The 26,409-nt window shown below is 45.7% G+C and overlaps 1 protein-coding gene across 1 annotated transcript in view; it reads right to left on the bottom strand.

The window, feature by feature from the left end:
* Positions 1-26,409, bottom strand: part of LOC138493169 (disintegrin and metalloproteinase domain-containing protein 9-like) — a 4,098,706-nt gene that overhangs the window by 3,424,152 nt on the left and 648,145 nt on the right. The window lies entirely within an intron of this gene.

The following is a 26,409-nucleotide window of genomic DNA, read 5'->3' as shown; positions in this document are numbered from 1 at the left end:
CCCCTGCAGTCCAAAAGAGAACAAGGAAAGTGAGTTATGTTTACAAGTGTTAAACCATGGCTATTACCAATTCAAGAAAACAACACCAAGTGTTAAAAATGCAAACACATATACTGCAGTGTTATTATAATCCGTGCTTCTGAAGTCCACAATTATACCCCCCGGGCATGTTGCACTTTGTCTGCTTCTTTTGCCTGTATAACATAACACTCCCATTTCATAATGTTCATTAAATAAAGCAATGCAAATCCAGTTCTTCATTCAATCCGCGAGGAGAGACTGTATAGTCTCTCTATCCAATATGCTTCACGTTGTTGTAGTTACTTAGTCACACTAATCCCACTGTTTGATGCATCAATGACGTCCAAGATTTGTACACGCATTTGTGAAACTTGGTGGTTTACTTGAATGAAATGTCTAGCAACTGGAGAGTGCTGGTTTTTAGTTCTTATATTTGATTTGTGCTCGTTCCATCTAACTCGAGCTTTCCTGCTTGTTTGTCCAATGTACAGCAAGCCACAAGGGCATTTAAAGCAATATATAACTCTTTCAGTCATGCACGTAGAGTAACTCTTGATGCTGATTTTTTCTCCAGTTCTGGGGTGCGTCACAGTGTTACCTTTGGTAATATTGTTGCAATTGCTGCATGACATGCAGGGAAAAGTTCCTTGTTTCTTTGGAATGAAGCTTGTGTTTTTCTTAGGTTTAGTTTTGACTAGCAGATCTCTCAGATTACTGCTCCTTTGGTTGGCAAAGACCGGTTTCTCTTCAAATAGATATTGGAGCTTGTCATCACAGGTCAATATGGGCCAATGCTTCGGTATGATTCTCTTGATTTTAGGAGACTGTACACTGTATCTACTCACATATACTAGTGGGTTGTCTGTGGTGGTTTTACTTTTGGTGGCCATCAGAATAGATCTCTCCTGTGACTGTACTTTTTCTGAAGCAACTGTTAATTCATCCTCTTTATGGGCTATTGGCTCCCATTCTGAGTGAAGGACAGCAGCTTTGAATTTTTTCTTGCGAAGTGAGCAACCCCACGCATCGTACACAGTATAAGGTTCAATTGTTTTTCGACCTTGAAAGAAAGGGAGGATTCCAAAAGGAATTAATGAAAGTAGGGGTGTAATACCGTCAAATATGATAAGGTTCACCATTCCAAAACTGGACAAAGGAACATGTAATTTCACTTTATGAAAATTCATTGATCTGAACGGAGTGTCTGTGTTACGCTGAGAGAATGAAAATGCTGAATATTATGTAAGTTTTACTTTCAACGATTTTATAGACCAACGAGTCAACTTATCATTAGCCGACCATTATTGCTGGCTTACATTGTACTGGGTTAATACAACCTGTGTGTGTACTTGTCTTTTTCCCGGGAACATGGGCAGTCCAGCATCGAGATGCATGTCCACCACTGGGTTCCCCAGGTTCCACAAACGCCTAATTCAATGATAATATTTAATTAAAATGCTGTCGATGTGTTCTTTGAATTGTAGCGTCAGCTTCCGCATCCCATTTCGAGCTGAACATACTCCATAGCACTAACCTCTGAAGCAAATTGTAGACTAATTTCCACATTGTTTTCTCTGTGTTCCCATTGTTTCACGTCTGTGTTCATCATTAGTTATAACACGGGGCCGAATTAATGGGTAAAATGGTAAATTGTAATAAAGATCGGCTACTCAGACACATTTCAGTTATGTTTTTCAAACAGCTACATCCTGCCTTTCTGCGACTGTCATTGATTCCAGATACCAACTGACAGGTTTTTTAACCGGCAGCTGCAGATACACTTGAATGGCTGTATCACAATGCCGCTTTTTTGGGACGATCGCCACGGGCCGATATGCCCTTACGCGGTACCAGTGATAAGGAGCAACCTGACATCGTTTATGCTGGCCTAGCACCAAGCTGATGCCGAAGCCTTGCCATTCACGGTGCGTCCAATGTGCTTCTTATACCCAAAAGGAACACCGCGTGACTCACAATAAACATTTGTGGATCGGGAACAAAGAAAAATATTACCCATTTGCTTGAATATGACAATCGCCAGATGTTCCCAGAGCATTTATTGTGAAATAAAAGTACTTTACAAATTGTACAGTTTTGCTATTTACTTTAAAAGTATATTTTTATATTCAAAATTGGGACGCGCTGTGTTGTGAGATGATGTGCGTTGATATTCCGGGTTCTGCGTCAACTAACGTTAACACGTAGGTGATGACTGGGCGCGTTTGGCTATGCTGCCCAGTAACGTCATGGAGATAGGCAGAGAATATCACTAGGTTTGGTGATGTCAGCGTCAGTGGAGGGGGATATAGTTTAGTGCCACCAGGGCAGTCCACCTTGGGCGATGCGGCAACGGATAAGATTATCACAAGATGGCCACACTCTGCTGCCTGATTTTGCATGTGTAAAAAAGAGGAAAACTACGGTAAAGTGCATAGGAAATGTTTGTACGATCGATCAACGTATGCTTAAAAACACATGCCCAATCCTCGGGACAATATATTTTTGAGCGTACTGTTCCTTTAAGATAAGCCATTTCGGTCAATAAGGAACACATGCAACAGTGGTCACAACAAAAGAGGTGATGGCTGGAAGGTTTAGTTTAGAATTAATCTTAAACTCTGGCGTTGCTTTAGGCAACTCTCCAGACCACCTCTCTTCACCTGCCAAGCCATTACATAAAGGGGTTGCTTCTGCTCTTGTGCAGAAGGGATGTGATGCAGTTTCGGGCTGGACTACCCCGTTTGGAGGCGGACCAAGATTGATTAGCATATGGTCACTCCCCTGTCTACAATTACTTGGCAGGCTAAGAATAATGGTCTAGATGGTTGCACAGAGCAACGCCAGAGTTTCAGATTAATTCTAAACCTTCCAGCCATCACCTCTTTTGTTTTGCTTCAGTCACCCTGAGTGGGTCGGTATGCCTAGATGCAGGTCCTGTGCATGCTAGGCCTAGAGACATAAGCTATACCACACTGATGATGCCCAGGGATACCGAAAAATGTCACAGGTTGTTTGTGGTCTGATGCATAAGGGATGTCACCAAGCAGTTCGGACTGAACTGCCCGTTTCGGGGTGGGACCAAGCCTGATTTGCATTTGGCTTTTCTCCCTTCAGTAATGGCTTGGCAGGTGAAGAATGATGGTTTGGAGGGTTGCACAGAGCAATGCCAGAGTTTCAGAGTAATTCAAAACCTTCAGCCATCACCTCTTTTGTTTTACTTTACAATGTCACCTAGTAGCCACCCCTGGACGTTCAACTCCAGTTCAGAACCACACAGCCAAGTGTTATGGATATTGAGCTATTAAATTGAATACTCCCATTTTGTCCATATGAGACTAATGGCATGTTAACTGAAACAGCCTACTCTACTCTCAATATTTAGTGAATAAGTATGAGTGAATGTAGAGCACCATGCTCCAAGATAAAATATTTTACTTTACACTAAGAAGATACCATCTTATCTGAGTCCAATGCACTTACTGTGAGTTCTTGGGCTTGACATTATGCTGTACATGGGCATATGAGGCTATATATTGATATATTGTGCTGTTCCTGACATATGCTGTTGTATATAGATACACATGGATGACTGACTGAACAGAAAATTGCAATATGAGGGCTAATTCATCTGTTCATGGAATCTGATGACTGTACTTCGCATAAATTGTCAGTTACCCTGGCCTATGTAGCTATGCCAGTTAGACATATAGCATGCCCTTGTTGTACCGCTGGCATATCATGGCACCACCCTAATTAATATATGACAGATAAATAAAATAGCCTTTGATGTGCGTTAAAACCTTTTCCAAAATTTGTATTCCTCTCCTCACCAAAAGTACGGCAGTAACTGTAAAAATAGGTAGTATTTTGAATGCCATCGGTTTGAAGTGACCGATTGTTTGATTGTGAGGTCATTATCTCATATGGTATTACAGGAAATACTGCATGCAGTGAAAAGCATGTATTTGTCCGTTAGAAATCTGCATTGGATTTCCGAAAAAGGTTACATGCAGATAAAAAGGCAAAAATGTAATACCCAATCATTAAAAAAAATTATTTTGTCCATGAACAGATGCGCTAGCATATTCCATCAACTTAAGTGACATAAATGTGCAAATAGCATGAAAATGGAGGCCTCTCGCCCTATATGCCATATAATATACAGAAGTGTCATGTGTAAGGGTGCAGAAGAAGGACTCTGACCCAAACGTGGCATGTTTGGAGCTAAAGACTTTTATTCGTAAATAAATCAAGAGAAAACCTATCCTTCCCTATTCCTAAGAGTGGGTTACTTGCCTCAACTAAAGATCAAAAGTGACTGCCAGGATGTATGTTAAGGTAAAAGTGTCCACCATCCTGTGTCAAGAAAATCTTACTTCTGTCCCTGATACTAGAAAATAAAAAATAAAACGGTACTGTTCGATCTCAGGATAATGCCTCCCTTTCCCTGGGTTATGGTCAAAGTTCCACACAATATTTCCATGGTGGGCCAAGAGGATGACTCCCTTGTCATAGCATTCAGTCTCAGATAGCCTGGGGCAATGACTCCCTTGCCCATGTCACAAAGTTCCAAACAATAGGCCTAGGGAACGCCCTTCCCCAGGTTACAAAGTTCCAAACAATATTTACATCGTGGGCTAGGAGAATGCCCTTCTCCTGGCATTTGGTCTTAGTCTCAAATTAGCCCAGGGGAATGACTCCCTTGCCCAGGCCTGTTGGGCCTTCCTCCTGGTCCACGTTACCAGGAGAATGCCTCCCTTCTCCTGGTATTTATAAAACAGTTTCTTACAACCCAGGGGAATGGCTCACTTGCCCTGGTCTTTTCTTCACTAGGTTTTAACACCCAACTCTGAGTGTTCGAACGATCTGAGACCGTAGCTTCTCTTCTTCTTTGGTTTGGCCCACTGGGTTCACTTTCCTGCCAAGTACTGCCACGAGTAAGATGACTCATGTCACTCATGGTTTGGGCCCTCAATTCTTGTTTCTCGCCCCTTCTCTTTATGTCTGCTTGGCTGACTTGCTTGCCAAGTACTGACATGAGGGGGATATTCCTGCTCGTTATATCAGTACAGGGTTTTCTTCCTCCTGTACCTTCGGAGCCCCTACCGGTCCCGTACCTCTCCCGTTATCTTGCTTGTTCCCAAGATGAATGGCCGGTTTTTGCTGAGGTCTCTCTCCTACTTTGTGTGCTGCGCGGGCATCTGTGTCTCGGTGACTTCACCTCGTGGATCTCCAACCCCAGCCCTTAGACCAATGGTATGGATGATGCCTCTTGCGTTCGTGTCACCGCCTGCCAGCCTCTCGTTACTGTCTGGACGCCGTTGTGCAAAGGAGTCCCGTTGTCCTTTTGACTCCGGCAGCAGACTGCTCTCCGCTCTGGCCTGGCCTTCTTTGCATCTCCTTTGTACTTCCCGGGCTTCACAGTCTCTCGTCCTGGTTGGCTGTGTCTCTCTGATAGGCAGTCCTCCTTTGGTTTTTATGTCATAAGCGAAACCACGCCTCTGCAGAAGTCTATACTGCTGCAGTTCTTTTATGGTATTGTTCTTCATTGTTTGAGATTTTCTGAAATGCTGCAAGCAACATTTAAAACAATCTGCATGGGTTACCCACCACCATTAGGGCTGTAAGCCCTAATAAGATGACCACAGGTCTTATTGTGTTTATGTTTATTATGTAAGATTTACAAAAGGTATTTTACTGTAGGGTGCTTAGTTCAGTGATGTCAATTTTAGTGATGTCATCAGGGGCAACGATTTCTTGGAAGCACTACCTGTTGCGTCACTGTGAGAGATAGTTAACGGGAATGTAATGTCAATTCCTGTGATAGCATCAGGGAGACCAGGAGTTAACGGGTAAGTGGTATCACTTCCGCTATCCCTAGCAATTTTGAGAATTGAAGCCAGTGTCAGGGGGAGGAGTTTAATCTTGTTTTCCCCCCTGATTAGTTTCATACTATATGCCAGTCACAAAGGGGAGGAAGGCTGCTGGCCCTGATATTTAAACACTGATTATGGCTACTACCTTGAGTAAGACTGCTGTGCACCTAGTGATTGCTGGGGAGTTAGTGGATGTGTCATGGCTCAGGCCTGTGTCACCAGCAGTGAAGGCCTGTCCTCACTAGAAAATTGCTCAAATCATCTTGCTCAACTCTAAAAGAACATGTAAAGTCAATCTTGAAGAATGAGATCGTCATCCTTAGGCTGATGTGAACAATGCAATCCACGAGAACAAAAGAAACATTTCAGCCGGGGGACAGAGCACGCACAAGTTGTTATGTTATTGTGATTTGCAGTGCGTACCGCAGCTAATTTTATGTTCTCCAGGCGCTCTGGTGGATCTGAAAAGGAATGGGGTTGGGAGGGCTTAGTTAGTGGGCTTGAAAGCGAAAACCACAATTGAGCTTTGATATGCTGTTGGTAGCTTCACTTCTGTGAAAACGTTCACTATGTGTTGGTTTGTTTTTAGTTGGTAGACGTTATGTGGTGTTTGATGCATGACTGTGTATGGGGTGATTTGTTTAGTTTCCTGTTGGGTGTTATGGTATGTCTGTAGTTTACAGTGTTTTTTTGTTTTTCTCTGGGGCAGAGGTGTGTGTTTGATTTGTTCAGTGTTTGAGGATGAGTATGCAGAGTATTAGGGAGTTTTAAGTAGGGTTAGACGGATGTTGTCCGAGTCCTTTTATGCAAGGTTACGTTGATCCACCAAGTTATTATTATTCTGTGGTGATTTGCGGTAGAATGCTTTATTTCTTTTGGTGGCCCTGTTTTGGCACATCAGGTTTCCAATGTTTTCAGTGTCTCTATTCTGAAGTGATTGTCGGCTTCCCTTCGATGATGTTTCCTATTTAGCTCAGTGAGTTAAAGAGCTATGTTTTTAACCATGTTCCGAACTTTAGGTGGTCTTCTGTTGTTTGTATCTCCTTTGGGAGCGAGTTCCACAGTTTGGCTGCTTTGCAGGAGAACGCTGTTGCCCTAAATGTATGCTTTGAGTATTAGGTTCAAGGCGAATGCCATTGCTCAACCTTAATGTTCGTTTTGGTTTGTAAATGGCCATTTTTTCCTTTACGAAGAAAAAATGAATTTTATTCAAAACGCTCTGCATGACACACCGAGCCGGGATTGCTCTATATGCTATGCAGAGCGGTTTTGAAGAAAATGTTCTGTGATTGCAATACAAAGGATCCAAACAGCTTACATAAACATCCAGTTCCCCATAGGACACAATGGGAGATACAAATCTATAACACATTTTCACCAAACACTCTTTGTTAGTCGCACATCTCGAGGAACGGTGGATAAGACCCCAGATGTGATTCAAGGCATCATTTTCAATTTCCAAGGCCAGATCTTGTTAATTTACAATAGTCATTCCCCAGGGTCATGTCTATCTAATAGTCTGTATAGAGTCAACACCTTAGCCTTATTAATATCAGAGTGGATTGTAAGTTCTAATGCAGTCCGTTCTCTCGATCCACCAGTTTTAGTACTCGGGTGAGAAGCCCAATGCCTTAATTGCATGTATTGAAACCTATTCCCATCACCAATGTGGAATTTAGCTTTGCACTCCTCCAATTATAGTTGGTCTGACCTCTGTATAAAGATGGTGCAGGTGCTCTAGACAACCTCCAATTCAGTCCCTAAACTGTCCCTTATCAATGCCTGGATGGAACGCGGGGTTGTCCCAAATGGGAGTGAGCGGCCCAACACCGGTCCAAACACCCCACCTATGGGCTGCTCAGTTCCAATAGTGTATAGTGTTTACGGTCGAGGTCAGCACGGAGAATTCAGTTTTACGGTACGAAACGTTCAAGAAGGGTATCAATGACAGAGGGACCCATAACCATGCTTGTTCAACCTGCTTCCATTTCGGTGCAATATCTCTATTCCACCATGTCAGAACATGTGACAACTGTGCCGCCAGATTATAGCGATGGACATCCGGGATGCTTAAGCCTCAACTCATCATCCCCCTCAGCAATACCTTCCTCTGTATATGTGTGTTCCACTTTCCCCCATATGAATTCAAGGATCTTTGCCTGAAGTGTCCGCAGATTAGCATCAGAAATCCTAACCGGTAATCTGGGGATCAAGGTTCTCTTTACAGATGTCATTCTACCAAACCATGAGATTTCCTGTTTCTCCCATCTATTCAGGTTCTCGTAAAATGCCTTAAATAAAAAAGGGAAGTTGTATTCAAAAACCTGCAATGTGGTACGAGGTATCTTTACATCTACATAGCTTATGGCTGTGCGTACCTATTGAATTGGGCACATCGTAGAGAGGTCCTGGTGTGTTTGTAGTGGCATGATATGTTCAGGCCCCTGCACATCGAATAGTTAACCACACATTCCGAGGCTCGCCCAAAAGTTTGCAGTTCCTCCATTAAAGCCATGAAAACATTTTTCAACTCCTGTATAGTGACCATCACATCGAACGCATATCGGGATATCTTATATATTTCTCCCCTAAACTCCAATGCCTTTATTCTTTCATTATCCCGGACCCTTTTTGCAAATGGTTCCATAGATAAAGCAAAGATCAGGGGCGATAAAGGACAGCCTTGTCTGGTCCCCCTTGAAATAGTTATTTTAGCTATGACTTGCCCATTTACTCTGATTGCTGTGGACGGCTTTTGGTAGTTAGCCAACACCAACCTTCTAAAGTTTGGCCAAATCCAAACCTCCCAAGCAGTAATTGTATAAAGCCCCAATCCACCATATCAAATGCCTTGTGGGGATCCAGTGATATGACTCCCATAAGAACATTTGTTTTTTTACAGGTAGCCAATGAAGTGTTCTCAGTGCTGGTGTGATGTGTTGTCTCTTAGTGAGTCTGAGGAGTAATCTTGCTGCTGCGTTCTGTATTCGTTGTAGATTTTTGATAAGGTATTCTGGCATTCCGAGATAGATGCTGTTGGCAAAGTCTATTCTTGAGATAATGAGATACATAACGTGGAGTGTTCTATGAGGAAAGGTGAAAAAGGGAAGTATCCATTGATTGTTTGTGGGCGTAGGAAGCCTTGTGGGACTCCAAAAGTTGTTGTGCAGAGGGTTGAGTTGAAGGGTGTTACACAAGGTCTTTCTGCCATGAAGGATTTTAGCAAGAATAACGCTGTGTTGCCGATTCCTATATCTTCGAGTCTTTTGATACGCTTTTTGTGGTCGACTGTGTCAAAGGTTGCTGATATATCATGTAGTAGTGGTGATGATTTGATGTAGGTGCAAGTGAAAATAACATTGTGACCCTTCGTGAAAACAGCAAACTTCCACCTTTGAGCTGGCTGCCCTCTATAAGCCAATCTCCTACTTGCAAGAGAAATGTGGGGATTGGGAAAGCCATTCACACAGAGGGAATATCATCATTCAGTCTATGAAAAGGGCACTGAAGTCACAGATGGTGGGCTGTATTATGTGCCTCTTTTGCTTAATCCTGCATGATCTGCCATACAGGACAATCAACATTGACCAGGCACACAGAATGAGGCATGGCAGAAATTATCATAGTGTGGCACCCATAGATGTCCAGGTCAAAATGCTCCACTTTCAAATTAAAGAGAAGCATGGCAGCAGAGTTAAGTAACTCCAACATGGGTAGCATGGACCAAACGTATCGTAATGTGTCCTCAGCTATCCCAAACAAGGGCAATGAAGCCAGGGATCGAGATCATAATGATCTTTACCTGTTTTGCATATGCCAGAGTAGGTGTGGCATCTCCCGGCCTAATAAGCCCCATGGCTCATTGAAGACAAATCTAGGTTGCCCAATAAGGAGAGACAGGGGGCCTCTGTACGAATATGGGAGTAATTCTGCAATTCTTCCAAAGAATTTTCATGAAACTCATTTACCGTTACTGCCACTCGGTCTGGCCAAATCACATCTGGATTACGAGTTGTGAAAAGGCATTGTTTTGTGAATCCCCATTTTTCAAGTTTATGGCGATTTTTCTCCGATTTAACGCAAGCAGTAATTCCAATGCAGGAAATCTACACAATTTTGGGGATGAAGTGAAATAACTATTTCCAGCTTCCTGCTGGCGGTAAATCCGAAACGCCCTCTCCAAACTCTGGAGTTCGGTGGTCTGACAAATTCAGCAGTAATTTTGGAATCTGGAGCCTACAATTTTAGGAGACAGGAGGCCTGAGGATAACTCAGGGCTAACATGCTCATTTATAAAACAAGACAGACCGGGGCAACACGCTTGTCTATGAAAAGACAGGTTTGCTATCCAGACCTGCGCTTAGAGACTGGAGCCCGGCATGACGCGCACTATAAAAGAACATTTTTTTTATTTTATTTAAGGTTACTACCATGATTTTGACACCAATAGTGCACTAGATACCTCTCCCCAGTTGAACTAAGATGCAATGAAAGCAGTCCTGAGGTGCAAGTGGACAAGAATTCTCACCTACGGCCACAAGATCAAAAGCCTCACACCAAATTAACTCAGAATATAATTCTTGCTTGCTTGTACTACATGTCTTTTTTCCTTGTCTGGAGGTTCATTTCCTGTGTATTGTATTTTAATGTACTTGAGGTTTGAACTAAAATCTTTCTTTTTTTTTAAAAACTCTTTTTATTGACATTTCGCAAGATAAGCATACTAAAAGGGAACATAACACAAACTTGAAAAGAACAAGACGGCAGCACGTACTCAATCCCCAGCATACAATAAAATTATCCAAGGTCAGAAAAAAAAGGAGATAATAACATTCACACGTCGGACTGGGTTCCAGGGCCTTCGGGTGGTGTCACTCCCAATGGATAATAGGCTACGTAGGGTTCCCAGATGTCCTTCGGCCTTGATGCCGGGTGCGCAGCAATTCCATTTTCCACCTTAATGTCATGACAATATAAAATGTCTGTTTTCCATTGCTCATAGTCAGGGGGGTGTCCTCTCCCCCAAACCATGGCCACCCTCCTTGTTGCTAACAGCAGCAGCAGACCCAGCAGCCGCCTAGCATGCTTACGCAGTTCATATGTGTAACCCAACAGAGCCACCATGGGAGATGGCACAACCCTCTCTTCTGCTAACCCACTGTTTCGAAAACCTGCGACCAGAACGAGTGTATGCGCGGACAGAGCCATGCTAGGTGTAGAACGGTGGCCGGGGAGTACCCACATCTCATAGATGCGTCTGGTGTTTTTCGGAAACCTGTGTATGTCCACTTGAGTCAGGTAGAAATGATGAAGAAATTTGAATTGTATCAGTTTAAAGTTAGATTTAATGGCAACCCTACGTGTTTGCACAAAGCAGTATCTCCAAACCTTATTCGGAATAGGGACCTTCAAGGCGCCCTCCCATTTACCCCTGGGAATCCCATGCCCACCCCGCCGATTTACCTATAACAGAAGCATATAGCCTAGATACAAGTCTTGCACTATCTCCAGAGCCGATCCCTCCATGCAAAATCGGGGCGACAGGGACCTCCCTAGATAAGATGGCGGATAACAATTTCATTCCAGTGCGCAGCCTAAAGTACACAAATATATCGAGCACTGACACCTCACCCCTCTCCTTGAATTCTTCAAGCGTCAGAAACTGCCCTCCAGGGAACAAATCTCTCCAACACTTGAGTCCCAGCTGTTAGGCAGAAACCTGTGCAGTTCCCTTAGGGACCACTGCAAAAGGCTTAAGGCTACAGGTGTTGGCAGTAAACCCAATTGGTAGCAGTCTGTACCACCCAGATTTACCTGGTAGCTGTGGCTGAGCAGCCGGACTTCTCTCAAGAAGAGTTAGACAGTATATAGAGTATACAAGATAGGTACCAAAATACAGTAGCACAAGCAAACACTGACCAGAGCTTTAGTATCCAAGTATATAACTATTTATTTAAAGACACACTTATAGAAACACTCCAGCACTATTAATGTAAGCAAGTTCAAAACACAGTCACTATTAATGTATATACATCCCTTATTCCTTATTAGACAAGTCTTAGTTAACACCACTTATTTCCAGACAGAGATGAGCGCTTAACTGAAGATAGCACTCCAATAAGTTATCAAAAAAGGGAGGGAAAAGGCAGAAATTAGAAAAGCACACAACACTAATACTTTAGAAGCACCCAGCAAGGCAGGAAAGTCGAAGTCTACTTGTGATTGTGAGCAAAAAGTTCAGAGGCCAGGCTCCCTCTTAGAGAGAGCAGAGCACCAATGCGCCCAAGATCACACAGTTTAAAAGGCTTGAAAAAATCTTGCAGTGAGTTCAAAAAGGAATTAGTTCAGCTCAGAAAAGTTCAGTTAGCCAGCCTAGGGTCAGCCCAGGTAGTAAGTCGAGTATTTAATAGACACCCCGTACAGACCATTGCAAGGGAGGCTATGCGGACACAGTACTGTTAAGATGGAGAGGATCCTCCAGCGGGGGCAGTTGTTCCTGGTAGCGGGTGCAAGTCGCGGCGGCGTCCAGTGGAAGAGAAGATCTCGACATGGAGGAAAGCTGAAGGTCGTTGCACTGCCAGGGAAGAAACCAGCCGCAGAGTTCTCCGGTTAAAAGGTACTACCCTTTTATTCACGGTAGTGGTAAATCGTGGTATCCCGGTTGCCGGGGTGCTTGGCACAGGCAAGGCGGCCACGAGATGATCCGGGAAGGCGAAAAGGCGGTCAAACTGGTTATCCCCACCAGTCAAAGGAAGAAGACTCTTCGGAATGAATATCTTCTGTGTTGTCGGGAAAAGTGGTGAGACGGTTCAGCAGGGCTCCACCGGTGGTGCCGTCGTTGCAGGTCGGCTCAGCTTCTCCCTCCTCGGATTCTTTAGGTCCTGTGGCGACTTCTGAAGTTCCAGTCCCGAAGCCCTGCTTTTATGCAGGAAACCCCCATTAATCAGTCCTAGCTGTCACTCAAACATGCTAAGTGGTGAGCCGGGCGGCTCACCACTGGGCCAATCATACAAGAGTGCGACTTGAATTGCCGAGGCAACTCAGTCCAGGGTGCCTAAACCCCCTTCCCACACATCCTGTAGACCCAGACAGAGTGGCACCACTTTTGGAGGCTTCTGTGTAGAAGCCCGCCAAAACGTGGAACAAAGGGCTCGACTTGGATTGGAGTTCCAGAGGCAAACACAAACGCCATTTTAAAACCGAGTCCTGGCAAAAAGACCCAACCGGGGAATAAATATTAAATAAATAACCCAGCGGTATCTTTAACATTGCACCAAAAAGTGGTGCGTTTAAAATTAATGGGAAAATCCCATAGAAAATATTCCGGTGGAATATTGTGCGTGGTAACCACTGCCACCAGCCAGAAACTCGACGAGGGGGGGTTGCACAGTGTCCCCTCGAAAAACAGACCCAGGGGCAATCTAATTACCCCTACCAGTACTTCCACAATATGATGGTTTGTACTGGTTCTGTTCCTAATTTAAGACTAGTAAAGTCAATGGTGACTTTACATGCCCTGGGAGACAGTAGTCAGTCCAAGGGTATGGAGTCTATCTTTGGGGGTCACTATGATACCCCTGTGTTACTGCACTGAGGGTGCTGTGTAACACACTTACCAAAAACCACATGAAACCCTATGGAGTAAAAGACCCCATAGCCCATAAAACACATTACAAAGTCAAAAGATATCTCAAATCATGTCTAAGAGTGGGAGAAAAAGAGTCTCACTCTTAGCAGGAGAAAAAAAATAAACCCCAAAAAGTCAGCAAAGCTGCTGGGGGACTCACTAGGTTTGGGAAATTAGCCTTAACAGAGAATTCTCCCTAACACCAGCCTGTCCATTCATTGCGTGAAAGCCTTCTTGCCAGTCAGCGGGAATCCAGGGACATACTTAATAGGAAGTATTGGAGAGTGCAAAACCTCCTGACGTGTCTTCCCTTCGATGCGCCTCCATGCCCTACAAGTCAGCTCGAGCATGTTACTGGCCTTTGCCACACCTCGGGACGAGGTAAGAATCACTGCCCTCAGCAGCGATGGGCCAACATCGGCATCTCAATCTGTACATGCGCCCAGTCAGGGGCCAGATCAAACTAGTACACCAAAAAGGAGCCCTGGGTGCTATCCAGTAGGTTTCTAGATCAGGGAGCGCAAGACCCCCTTTATCCAACAGTGCCACCAAGCAACTCCAGCGCACCCTCGCCTGTTTTCCTTGTCACGCAAACATCGTTATGAGGGCCTTCAGCGACCTAAAGAACTCACCAGGGACCACTATGGGCACGTTGAGAAAAATATATAGAAATCTACGCAGGATGACCATTTTGATTAATGCAATCCTACCATATGAAGATAGTTGCAGGTTGGCCCACCTACCAAGGACTGCCTGGGTTTGTTCTAATTTAACCCCATAGTTTTTGCGATAGAGCAAGTCTGGAGACCGTACACCAAGATATCTTCTAAATTCTGTGTGCCACTGGAAACCGAGCCCGATGGGAACTTACCGACCCCATCCTTTAGCGGAAACAAAACTGATTTAGAAGGGTTGATGTTAAGACCAGAGAAACAACCGAAATCCAAGATGTCGGGCATAACCGGAGACAGATTATTTTCGTGATCCCTTATGTACAGTATCAGATCATCAGCATAAAGTGAGATCACCAGTTTGTGTGTATACAGTTGCACCCCTCTATGAATATGCTGGGAGCGAACCAGCTCCGCCAGGGGCTCTACCAACAGCGCAAACTGGAGGGGGAAAAGCGGGTACCCGTGCCTTGTACCTCTATCCATCTTAATGGGTTCCGACACCCTACCATTCACTATTAACCTTGCCAGCGGACCTTCATATAGCAGAGATACCAGGCGAACAAACCCATTACCCATCCCCATATGGTCCAAGACAGAAAAGAGAAAGGGCCACTCAATCGAATCAAATGCCTTCTCGGCATCGAGAAGGGCTGCAATTACCGGGGGTAGTTGCTCCAAAACTGAGAGCAGACCGAATACTCTTTGGAGCTCATACGACGTGGATCTGTCCGGTACAAAAACCGCCAGATCCGGTAGAACACACTTTGGCATTAACGGAGCAAGACTGTTAGCAAGCGCCCTAGCTAAAATGTTGTCTAAAATTCTCTGAGATATCGGTTTGTAGGACGAGCAGCACGCTGCACTTTTCCCAGGCTTCAATAAGAGGGTAACCACTGCTTCTCGCATTGATTCCAGTAGAGACCCTGCATGTAACGCCTAGGATACATGTGGGGAACCAGAATTGCTGCCTACGATTAAAAAAAGTCAGCAGAGAGCCTGTTAGGGCTGCTGCTTTCCCTGCAGGGAGTGCCTTAATGGATTCAAATAGCTCTTGCTCAGTCAGTGGCCTATTCAGCCAGTTTTTTTCTTCCTGCGCAACCCAATATAGCCCAACATGGTCAAGGTATTTTTCCAGTACAGACTGGCTCACATTATTCTTGGAGGAATATAACACTTGATAATAATGGACCATTGCTTTCATGATCTCTTCATCAGTTTACAGAAGCTCCCTGGTTGGAGATTCAATTGCCGTTAGACATGGCCTTGTGGTTTTCCGATCTTATCATCTGGGCCAGCAGACTCCCCGACCGTTGTCCCTCATCGTACATACGCATTGTTGCACTTCGATTGAGGAATGTCACCTCCCCTTCAGCAGCTTTGCAACATTTCCCCAACTCCACACTAGCATATGTGGGAAATCCTGTATCCGCCTCCAATCCTTTCCATTGAGCTTCACTGTCCATTAACTCGGCTCGTATTCTTTTAAGAATCCCTGCCTCCTTATTAATACATAACCCCTGCATCACGCATTTAAAGGGTTTCCAGAGAACCAAGCCAGACTCCACCAAACTGTCAAAATACCCTCCTGCAGTGCCTAAAAAAATAGTGGGTCCCGTAAGCTTTTATTTTAAAAAACCCAAGTCATATCCCCTCGCCACTTACCTGAAATGGTAACAGACACGACCACAGGCGCGTAATCGGAAAGTGCATGAGCAAGGATGACCCAGCTAGAGTCTCTCGTGGACACCAGAATATAGTTCAGCCTGGATGCAGAGCCATGCACTGATGATCTGAATGTATATCCATGAACCTACCTGTGGCGCTCCCAACGCACATCTCCAAGCCCCACAATGTCTCAGATCTGTTTTATTTTGTGTGCAGTCCTCACTACCCCTCTGATTGAACCCCCGACCTGTCCAACGTGGCGTTTATAACTGCATTGAAATCCCCCACCCACCATGCGACACCCGTGGGGTGCCTCCTAAGCAGCTCCTCAATTAACTCCAAGGTCTCAAGTGAGTCTGTGTTGGGGCCATAATAATTCACAAATGTAAAAAGCTGCCCCTGTATCTGCCCAGTTATGACCAATGCCCTCCCCTCAGTATCCTGCACCGCCTCCTGGCATCTGAATCCCAGTTTTATTGCAATACAGATACCTCATGAGTAGCTAGAATAGGAGGAGAACCCGGCCTCCCTGGAGGGCGAAAGGTGTGTCTCTTGCAGGAAAGCGAGGTTCACCTGATGCCTCTGCAGATACAATAGGACATTTCTGGCTTTAGAGGGACTATTTAGGCTACGCACATTTCAGGTCATGCATGTGACACCCCCACTAGCCATACTTATGTAAGGAGAGCCATTCCAGTTCTGTTATGAGCTGTGAATCAACCTTCTCCATGGGCGAGATACTTATCGCCACATCCGTGACATCCAGCCTCCAGGCCTATCCAGATTACATAGTCCTACCCATACAGAGTCCCAATGGTAGCTAGTGTCCAACAGCTGAGCCCCCCGCCAGTATCCCATACAGTGCAGCCCAGAACCTTAATTAATTTCCAGACAAAACCCATTTCCTCCCCACCTCACCCCCTCCCTCCCCAGTAGGCGTCTCCACCAAAAAAAGCTGGAGATGGAGGCATGCACGCTGTCAAGAACAACGTAGCATCAACGGGATGCATAACTTTAACTGTCCCACCCCTACCACCTCCTCCCACACAGGCAAACCCAATCTGCCAGTTCATCCCGCCCCATAAAACACAACTAAATGGCATAAGCATGGGAGCCTTTCGAGGCTTAGCCACCCCCTACCCGCAACTAAAACCATCATCGGCATCAGTCGTAAGCACCAACCATCAGATTAAAGAGCATCATGGCCAATGTTCCCTCTAAGCTGTGCACATGTGCGCTTGCCCAGCTTCCTTCTGGTTGCCGCTCAAAAGATTTTTAGCAGCGCACACAGACAATTCTCACCTATACAAAAAGATTTAATAAGGCACAAGCCTCTGCAATTACCTGACAGTTTCTTTCTCTTAAAATAAGCAACTAGTTTTCATATTCTGCTAATGTGAATTACTCTACTATGGCACCTACAATGCCTAACATCAAAATACCACACAAGAGGTTAAAAACTAATATGAAAAACTGGCTCCACGAACAGAAGAATCTAACCAAGATATGCCTGCACACATTAACCGAAGATTTTCGCTCCCCACCTATGACTTCTAAACCTGACTCTACCACACCCTTATGACTCTAACTTCTGCCCCAGAGTACATTAAGATACTACTGGACAACCTTGACTCTTCCTCTCTTGGCTCTGCGAATGGTTAGCAGACGCATACCTATCTCCACTTGTTTTATGTTTGTTGTAACATGAATAACGTTCACGTGCCAGAATGTCTGGTACTCATTGTGCCTTATGAAACGCGTCACCCCCACTACATAATTGAACTACCAGCTCAACTATTGGATACTGGCTGTAAGTAAGCAGGCTACTTGGATGTGTAACCAAATCTCATACTTCCTCTTCTTTGTACATCTGTCACGCAACTGCTTTGAAGTGGCCCCCTTGTAAATGAACGCATTATAAAACTCAAATATTATTTTGCCCTATAAAGATTTTGAAAAGACAATTGTGTTGCTCAGTGTCTCCTACTTCCGCATTACTACCATTACCCTATAAGTAGAGAGTGACATTGCAATATCATTTACTTACCCTACAAGGGATAATGGGTATGGACTATGCCTGGGATTACTCGACCATATTATCAGTGCACCGGATATTCAGACAGAAGAATGCTTTAAAAAAATCTGCATCATTTCCAGGTGTTCAGAGTTCTTTGGGCATAGACCGTAACACATTATATGCTAACTTGCTTCTATTCAAATATAGTTTCATTGAGCCCTTGTGTAATCCTACACAATGATATAAGGGTGGGTTGGGGTATGTTGCAAACAATCTTGTATGCACTGCAAAAGAATTGTGTACATGCAGAGTCATTACATTGTTAAAATTCACATCATATGTTGTCATTTAAGTATGCCTTGCGTGCAAAGTATGGTGGGTCTGTAAACATCCCAGTGAGTGTGTACTGCTACAATCCTTTACTTTTTACAGTGCTCTATAATAATAATAATAATAATAATAATAATAATTTAGCATTTATATAGCACTACGAACTCTCAGGCATCGGAGCGCTGCTTATTATTACCCACGGTGTGTGGTGCTCATCTATCGACCTCAGAAGGATGAAAGGCTGAGTTTGGCCCTGCCGGGATTCAAACCTGCATCAGCAGGCTCTGCATAGATGGCAAAGCGAGCGCTCTACTCACTGTGCTATCGGACCGACTGGTCTATCAACTAGTATTGGAGGCAAGCACAGGGGCCGGGGAAGGGTATGAGTGGATGCATCACTCCTTGCGGGGGATGAACAAAGCAGCAAATTCCAATGACCAAGTCAGACGTTTCAGCAATACACTGAAGGAAATGTGTTGCATGTTTGCTAAAGGATAGGGAATTCTAGTACCCATCTAGACAACAGCACCTTCTTTTTCTTTCTATGCTCAACTGCTGTGGGCTTTTCAATATAGCCATGCGTTCTGTTTTTGCAGTTTTTAGCATATCCCTGCATCTTATCTAACTAATCAAAAAGAATTACAGAAGAGGGATCCATAGTTACAGAAGAAGGCACTCAATCAGTTGCATCTCTGATGAATTGATGCAATTACCTTAAAAAGGCATATATATGTGATTTTCTTCAACATGGCTCCAAAATAAACCCCAGAAAGGCTCTTGTTTAATTTTATCTAGGTTTATGGTGTGGAAGGGTGGGAAAAACTATACACCTTATTATGTGCCTTGTCATTTCACTCCCTATGTCAGGGTTACAAGCAGGACTCTAATCAGCTTTTGCTCCCTACTTGGAGTCAAATGATTTTTCAGGGAGTAAAAAGTTATTAGTTTTGCCAATAGGGATACTTTCTGCTTATTACAAAGATGTTCTTTCCCCATAAAATGCCTCTTGAGATCGGGCATTATTTATTTATTTTTATTTATTTATTTATATTTATATAGCGCGCAAGCAGCCCAAGGGCATTGAGGCGCTGTTACTTGCATGAGCTTAGTTACAGAGGTACAGACGTGGTAGCAGTAAATGGCACATTGCATACAAACACAGACATAGGTATCATTACAGCTTATTTGATTGGTCAATACAGATTAAGCAGTGGGTCCTATCGTTGGTATTCATGCCGCTACGAAGGACCTTATGAGAAGAGGATGGTTTTCATTGCTTTGCGGAAAGCGAGGAGGGAGGCCTCACTTCGGATGGTGGGAGGTAAAGCATTCCAGTGAGTAGGTGCGAGATATGGGAAGCTGGATCCACCCGCTCTAGCTCTTTTTACTCGTGGCACACAGAGCATGTTGGTATAGGGTGATCTGGTTGGTCTTGTAGAGGCGACGGGGTGGATTCTTTGTGAGAGGTAGTCGGGAGCAGTGAGATGGATGCACTTGTGTGTCAGTGTCAGCGCTTTGAACACAATTCTCTCTTTTATTGGGAGCCAGTGGGCCAGTTTTCTGGCCTCCGAGATGTGGTCTCTTTTAGCAATGCCTTGGGCTGCACGGAGAGCACTATTCTGGATGACTTGTAGCCTCTCAAGGTTTTTTTTTATGTTCCTAGAAAGAGTACATAGCAATAGTCTAGCCTCTAATATTATTAGAGTTCCTTCCTTCCTATGCCACTGCTCTACTGTTCACTAATTCGAAAAAAATATCAGTGGAGCTTTGTGGGTTGAAGCAATGATATGTTCATTGTTTCTCTTTTTTGTTAGGCACATTTTGCTTTTTTAGGGAGTAAAAATGCATGGTGCATATGTCTCTTACCTCAAAGGATGGTGTTATCAATATCTACAGGAGAACGTAATGTGGATAGTAAGCAGAGGCACAGGAATTTTGGATCATCATTTTCTAAGGTGCAGTTATTCTGATACAATTATCATCCTTACACAAATTATTAGAAGCATGTTCTCCTGGTGCTTTTAACTGCCATTAATCCATCGGCAAATGTATTCGGAGTTTCTTGACAGCCACATCAGTTATGACAAGAGATATTTGTGTTTTGTGATACAAATGAGTGATTTTCCAGTGGCATAAAACATACACATTTTTCTCTGCACAGAAGTATGTTTGCAAGGTACCGCGGCAGATATTGAAGGCTTGGACTGGTTGATGAGTTTTCTGTATAATCACATATGAAATGTTTTATTTTAGCTTATGCGCTTGGAAAAAGTGTTGTAAGATTTTTTAAGAATTGCAGTTGCTGGGAAGAGGAATTCCTTTCGAAACTCTGTTCTGCAACGGTAGCTCATAAAGTGGCTTTCCTCATTAGTCAGTTTTGCACATGGAAAATAATGTGCGCACACAGCCAACCGGTTCCGCACATAGAGAAAAATAATTATAGGGAACATTGTCCCCCTGGTGGCCAAGGGTGATTTTTTTTTCCCACTGTGCCCTGGCCCGGCCTTCATTGTGGTCACCCCTGAGGAGACTGGCTGGTGAGAGACAGGGGAGAGATACATCGATGTGGTACTGTAGAGGAAAGATCGGGGGCGGTTGGTCCAACGTGGTGTGATCGCGGGGGGGGGGGCGGGCAACCTGGTTTCCCCTTGAAATGGCTGGCGTGCCTTGATCACTGCAGAGCTTGGCGAATAGTGCTGCACATAAAGGGACAGCACAGCCAACATTGAATCTGGGCCTGCACCTTTTCATAAGAGATGCTGAGGGGGGAGTAAATCAGTTGGATATCCATTGCCCACTAGGAGCAGGGGCTGCTGCTTTTTTACAGATTCCATCAAGTTGTGCCTGACCACCCCACTCAGGAGTGCAAGGAGCAGAAGCCATCACTTTCTGGTATCCTTCATGAGCTACATGAGGAGTCTGCCTCGGCGGCAAGGACTGTCAGTTTGTGATACTGGGCAGAATACTGCATCCTTACTGCCTCCCAAATACCGGCATTAGCGTGTGGCAGGATGGGGAAGCATGACAGGTTCCAGACCAAGCTCCAGTATGCTGCCTCCTCCCAGTCAAAGCATGCAACTCAGGAGTCACAGATCGCAATGGAGCTGCCTGGGCCATGTGTGGAGCCGTTCTGTGAAACTCTGCAAGATATAAAAGGAATACTGACACAACTACAGACCGGGTTTAACTCGCTAGATAGTAAACTGGGCAGCCTTACCTGCAAAGTGAACCATATGCAGGTTAGATTAATAAACACAGCGATAGTCTGGACGAGGCGGAACAGAGCCTGTCTTCAGTGGAGGACAAGTCCCCTGCAACATCACAGGAGGTGGTCCAGCTAATGAAAGCTGTCAATAAGCTCCAGCATAAGCAGGAGGATTTAGAATCCAGGTCCCGCCGTAACAACTTTAGAATAGTCAGGTCCCAGAAGCAGCGGACAGAGGTTCCATGGAGCAAATGATGGAGGCACTGTTGCAGGAGGTGCTGGGTGACAACGGCTTTTCGATGGCATTTGTGGTTGAAAGAGCTCCCTGCATCCTAGGTGGACGTCCCCCTTTGCTGGGCACGACGCTCAGGCCCATCATTGCCATGCTTCGTAACTACCGCAACAGGGACTTTGCAACACAGCGGTCACGGGAGCTGGGCACCTTCTTCTATAACGGCGATCAGGTCCGGTTCTTCCCAGACTTTTCTAGCTAAGTGCAGGCATCGAGGAAAAGCTTTATAGAGTTGAAGAAGAGGCTCAAGCTGAAGGGATTAAAATACATCATGCTGTTCCCAGCGCACCTCAGTGTAGAGCATGACGGCAAAACCCTATTCTTTCAATCACCCGAGGAAGCTAGTGACTTTTTAGACACTGTGAACAATGAAGCTGGGTTAGCAAAAAACAGGCCCGATCAAGACAAGCACCGAAATGAGACCTGGATTGAGACCCTGGAGATGCCACTCCAGACTATAGAATTTTGAAAAAGTATGCAGCGAAGACCAAGTTGCTGCTTCACAAATGGGTCTTATGGGAACACCTCTTTGAAGGGCTGTCGAAGAGGCGATGCCCCTGGTGGAATGAGCCCTTAAACCTTGTGGTGGGTCTTTTTCTGCTAATCTGTAGCATTCTGAAATGCAAAGCACAATCCAACGTGATATGGTTTGTTTTGACAACGATTGACCCAATTTCCTTCCGGTGTAGCCAATGAAGGGAATAGTTTCTTACCTGTAACTCCATTTCTCGAGCATTGGTATCTTTCATGGATTCACATGCATAGAATATTCCCCGTCGTCAGGCTGGGAATCCTCGGTAAATTATATAGACCTTTTCTATAGGAAAAATGTTGACACTTTTGTGTCCTGTCTACGTCGTTTTGGGCCGCGTATGCCTGCGCCACTAGGACGTAGAGGTATAAGTAGCCCCGCCCCCGCGGCTCCCTCAGATTTCGACCCCCAAAGTAGTATGGGGGGACATCTGGTTTGCATGCCAGGGGAGGCCGGCGGGCGCATGTGAATCCATGAAAGATACCAATGCTAAAGAAATGGAGTTACAGGTAAGAAACTATTCCCTTCTCCGCATTGGATCTTTCATGGATTCACATGCTTAGAATAGATTGTACAGCAGTATCCCCCATAGTTGGAGGTGTGTATGCAGACCAATAACACTATAACCAGGAATGCATATTCGCCATGGCTAAACTTCAAATCACAGTACATGAACAGCTAAAAAACAACACTTTAAAGTACATTAGCCGAAGCATATACCCCCTTTATTGGGGCCTACCTTATTGAAACAGGTGCCGTAGGACTGCACGACCCATCTGTGTATCCTCAGCATGTTGTTGTTCGAGGCAATAATGCTGTGTAAACGTATGTGGTACCGACCAGGAAGCCGCCTGACATATATCTCCCAGCGGAATCCCGGACCACAATGCCACCGACGACGAAGCAGATCTCGTCGAATGGGCTCGTGGACGTCTTTCCAGCGGTTTCCCAGTTTTTGAGTGGCAAAAAGAAATGGTAGATGACACCCAGCGGGACAGTCCTTGTTTTGAGATTGTTTTACCTTTAGCCGAAGGGGCATAGGCCACAAATAGCTGTCTTGTGTCCCTGAGATTTTGAGTGCGATGGAGGTAAAATTTCAGAGCCCTTCTCACGTCCAACGTATGGAGAGCCCTCTCCGCAGCAGACGAAGGTGTTGGAAAAAACGTCGGTAACACCATAGAAGAGTGCTTATGGAACATGGTAGGGACTTTAGGAATGAAATGAGGATTAGTAGCCAACACGACTTTATTTTTGAAAAACCTCAAATATGGTGGATCGATCACTAACGCTTGTATTTCTGACAGACGTCTAGCCGAAGTAATAGCCACCAGAAAAGCCAGTTTCCATGATAGGAATTTCAATGACGACGATGACATAGGCTCAAAAGGAGCCTTCATTAGTGCTGCTAGAACCAGGTTAAGACTCCAGATCGGAGGAAACTTCTTCGTTGGAGGAAAAGTTCGGAACAATCCTTTCATGAAATGTTTAATCAACCGGTCACTAAATAACGGAGTTGAATGTCTCTTCCGAGTAAATCTCGAAATGGCCGCCAGATGCACATTTATCGATGAAAAAGACAAACCTTTTTGAGCCACGGGTAGCAAGTATGGTAGAAGCTGCTCCGGTGTGATGTGAAGTGGACGTAAACCTGGCTGATACCCGCACCAAATACAGAATCTCTTCCATTTGTATGTATACGAAGCGTTCGTGGACGGCGCCCTTGCAGCTTGCAAAATGCGACAACAGTCCGGTGGAATTGCTAATGTACCAAACTCGGATAAATCAGGAGCCAGGCTGTCAGACTGAGGCTGTCCGGGTCGTGATGCCAAACCGCCCCTTTGTCCTGAGACAGAAGGTTCGGGATCCTCTGGAACCTCATGGGCTCCACTGCTGAAAGATGGAGTAGATCAGAGAGCCACACTTGTCTCGCCCTGTACGGGGCCACCAGGATCACCCGACATAGATATCTGTGAATCCCTGCAGCGTCCGACGTATGAGCGGAAAGGAACAAGTTACTTACCTGTAACTGTTGTTCTCCAGCATGGGTCTGGCATGGATTCACATGCTCATATTCCCCGTCGTCAGGCCGGGAATCCTCGGTATAGAAAAAATCAGTATCAGTTTCGTTTCTGATCTGTCTTTCTCAGTAGTAACCAATCACTGGTCTCTGGGTCATACTGCCCCCAGCCAATGACTGCCCTCTCCCCAAGCCCCACCCCTGGCAGCCATCCTCAGATTTGGTAGCATGTGAAATGGCAGTATGACCAAGTGAAGAGCCGCAGAGGGGTAGGCGGGAGGGTTCGCATTTGTGAATCCATGCCAGACCCATGCTGGAGAACAACAGTTACAGGTAAGTAACTTGTTCCTTCTCCAGCATGGGGTCTGGCATGGATTCACATGCTCATGAATATAAGAATACATAGCAGTATACACATGCACAACCACGGGAGGTGGCAAAAGGCTCAATATCAAGCAATACAACAACTCAACATTAAGCAACTCTTACCTCCTCACCAGGCTCACCTTAGGTGAACAGGTTGTGCAGCACTGCCTGGCCGACTCTGGACTCCTCCCTGGAATCCCGGTCGACGCAGTAGAATCTCGTGAAGGTGTGCGTCGACCTCCACGTAGCAGCCCTGCAGATGTCGAGCAGGGGCACACCAGACAGGAACGCTGTAGTAGCAGCGATCGCTCTGGTCGAATGGGCCCTCGGACGGCCTGGCAACGGTCGGTTTGCCAACCGGTGACAGTGCATGATGCAGCCGGAGAGCCATCTGGAAATGGAAGTCTTCGAGAGAGCCTTCCCTTGATTCACAGGTCCAAAGTTCACAAACAGCTGTGATGTCTTCCGAAAACCTTTCGTGCGGTCCACGTAGAACTTCAGCGCTCTAGCCACATTCAGCGAGTGCAGAGTCCTCTCAGCCGGTGACGAAGGCGACGGGAAGAAAACTGGCAACACCTAGGGCTTGTTGAGGTGGAAGTCCGACGGCACCTTGGACATGAAGGAGGGGTGCGTCCTCAGCACCACCCTCGTGTTGTGGAAGGTCAAATATGGAGGCTTGCAAGACAGGGCCTGGATCTCTCCCACTCGTCGTGCAGAGGTGGTGGCCACGAGGAATGCTGTCTTCCACGACAGAAACTTCAACGGCACTGAATGCATAGGCTCGAATGGGGCTCCCATGAGCCTAGTTAGCACCACGTTGAGCTCCCACGCCGGGGCAGGGGCCTTCACCGGCGGGAATGATCGGAACAGTCCTTTCATAAATTCCTTCACCAGACTATGAGACCACAAGGACGCCCGTCCTGTAGTTCTGGTGTAACGTGAGACGGCAGCCAGATGTTCCTTGATGGAAGTGTGAGATAGGCCAGCCTTGGCCAAAGACAGTAGGTACGGCAATACTTGAGGGGCCGTAATCCGCAGAGGGTTAATCTTCTGTGCCCGGCACCAGACAGAGAACCTCTTCCATTTGTGTCGGTAGCACTTGAGAGTTGAGGATGCCCTGGCCTTTGCAAGAACCTCTCTGCAGTCGGCCGGGATGTCGTATCCTCCAAACTCTAGTGCTGCAGGAGCCAGGCCTGCAAGTTCAGCGACTCTGGTTCGTGATGAAGAATGGCGCCTCCTTCTCTGGAGAGAAGATCCGCGTCTGTCGGCAGCTTGACTGGTGTGGACGCTGACAAGTCCAGAAGGTCCGGGAACCAGATCTGCCTCGGCCACGCCGATACGACGAGGATCATCCTGCACCGGGACCTCTTGAGCTGGTTGACGAGCTGGAGTAGCAACGGCAACGGCGGGAATGCATAAAGGAACAGGCCGTCACAGAGGAACGAGAAAGCATCACCCATGCTCCTCGGTTGGGGAAACCTGCTGGCGAACCTCCGGCACTTGGAGTTCGCCGCCATTGCGAAGAGATCGATCTTGGGTTCGCCCCATCGTTGGAAGAGTCGGTCCACTTGATCCTGGCACAGTTCCCACTCGTGGCACGAGCGCAGCTCCCTGCTGAGTGAGTCGGCGATGGTGTTTTTTATCCCTGCCAGATGAAAGGGTACCAGAAACATCCCTTGGGCGACGGCCCAATGCCACAGATCCTGGGCTTCCTTGGACAGGGCAGGGGATCTGGTTCCGCCCTGCTTCCGAATGTAAAACATCGTGGTGGTGTTGTCGGTGAAGAT

Source organism: Ambystoma mexicanum, chromosome 10 (assembly GCF_040938575.1).
Source record: "Ambystoma mexicanum isolate Mex_15411 chromosome 10, UKY_AmexF1_1, whole genome shotgun sequence".
Classification (NCBI taxonomy): Eukaryota; Metazoa; Chordata; class Amphibia; order Caudata; family Ambystomatidae; genus Ambystoma; species Ambystoma mexicanum.
This window is presented reverse-complemented; position numbering and strand designations above follow the sequence as displayed.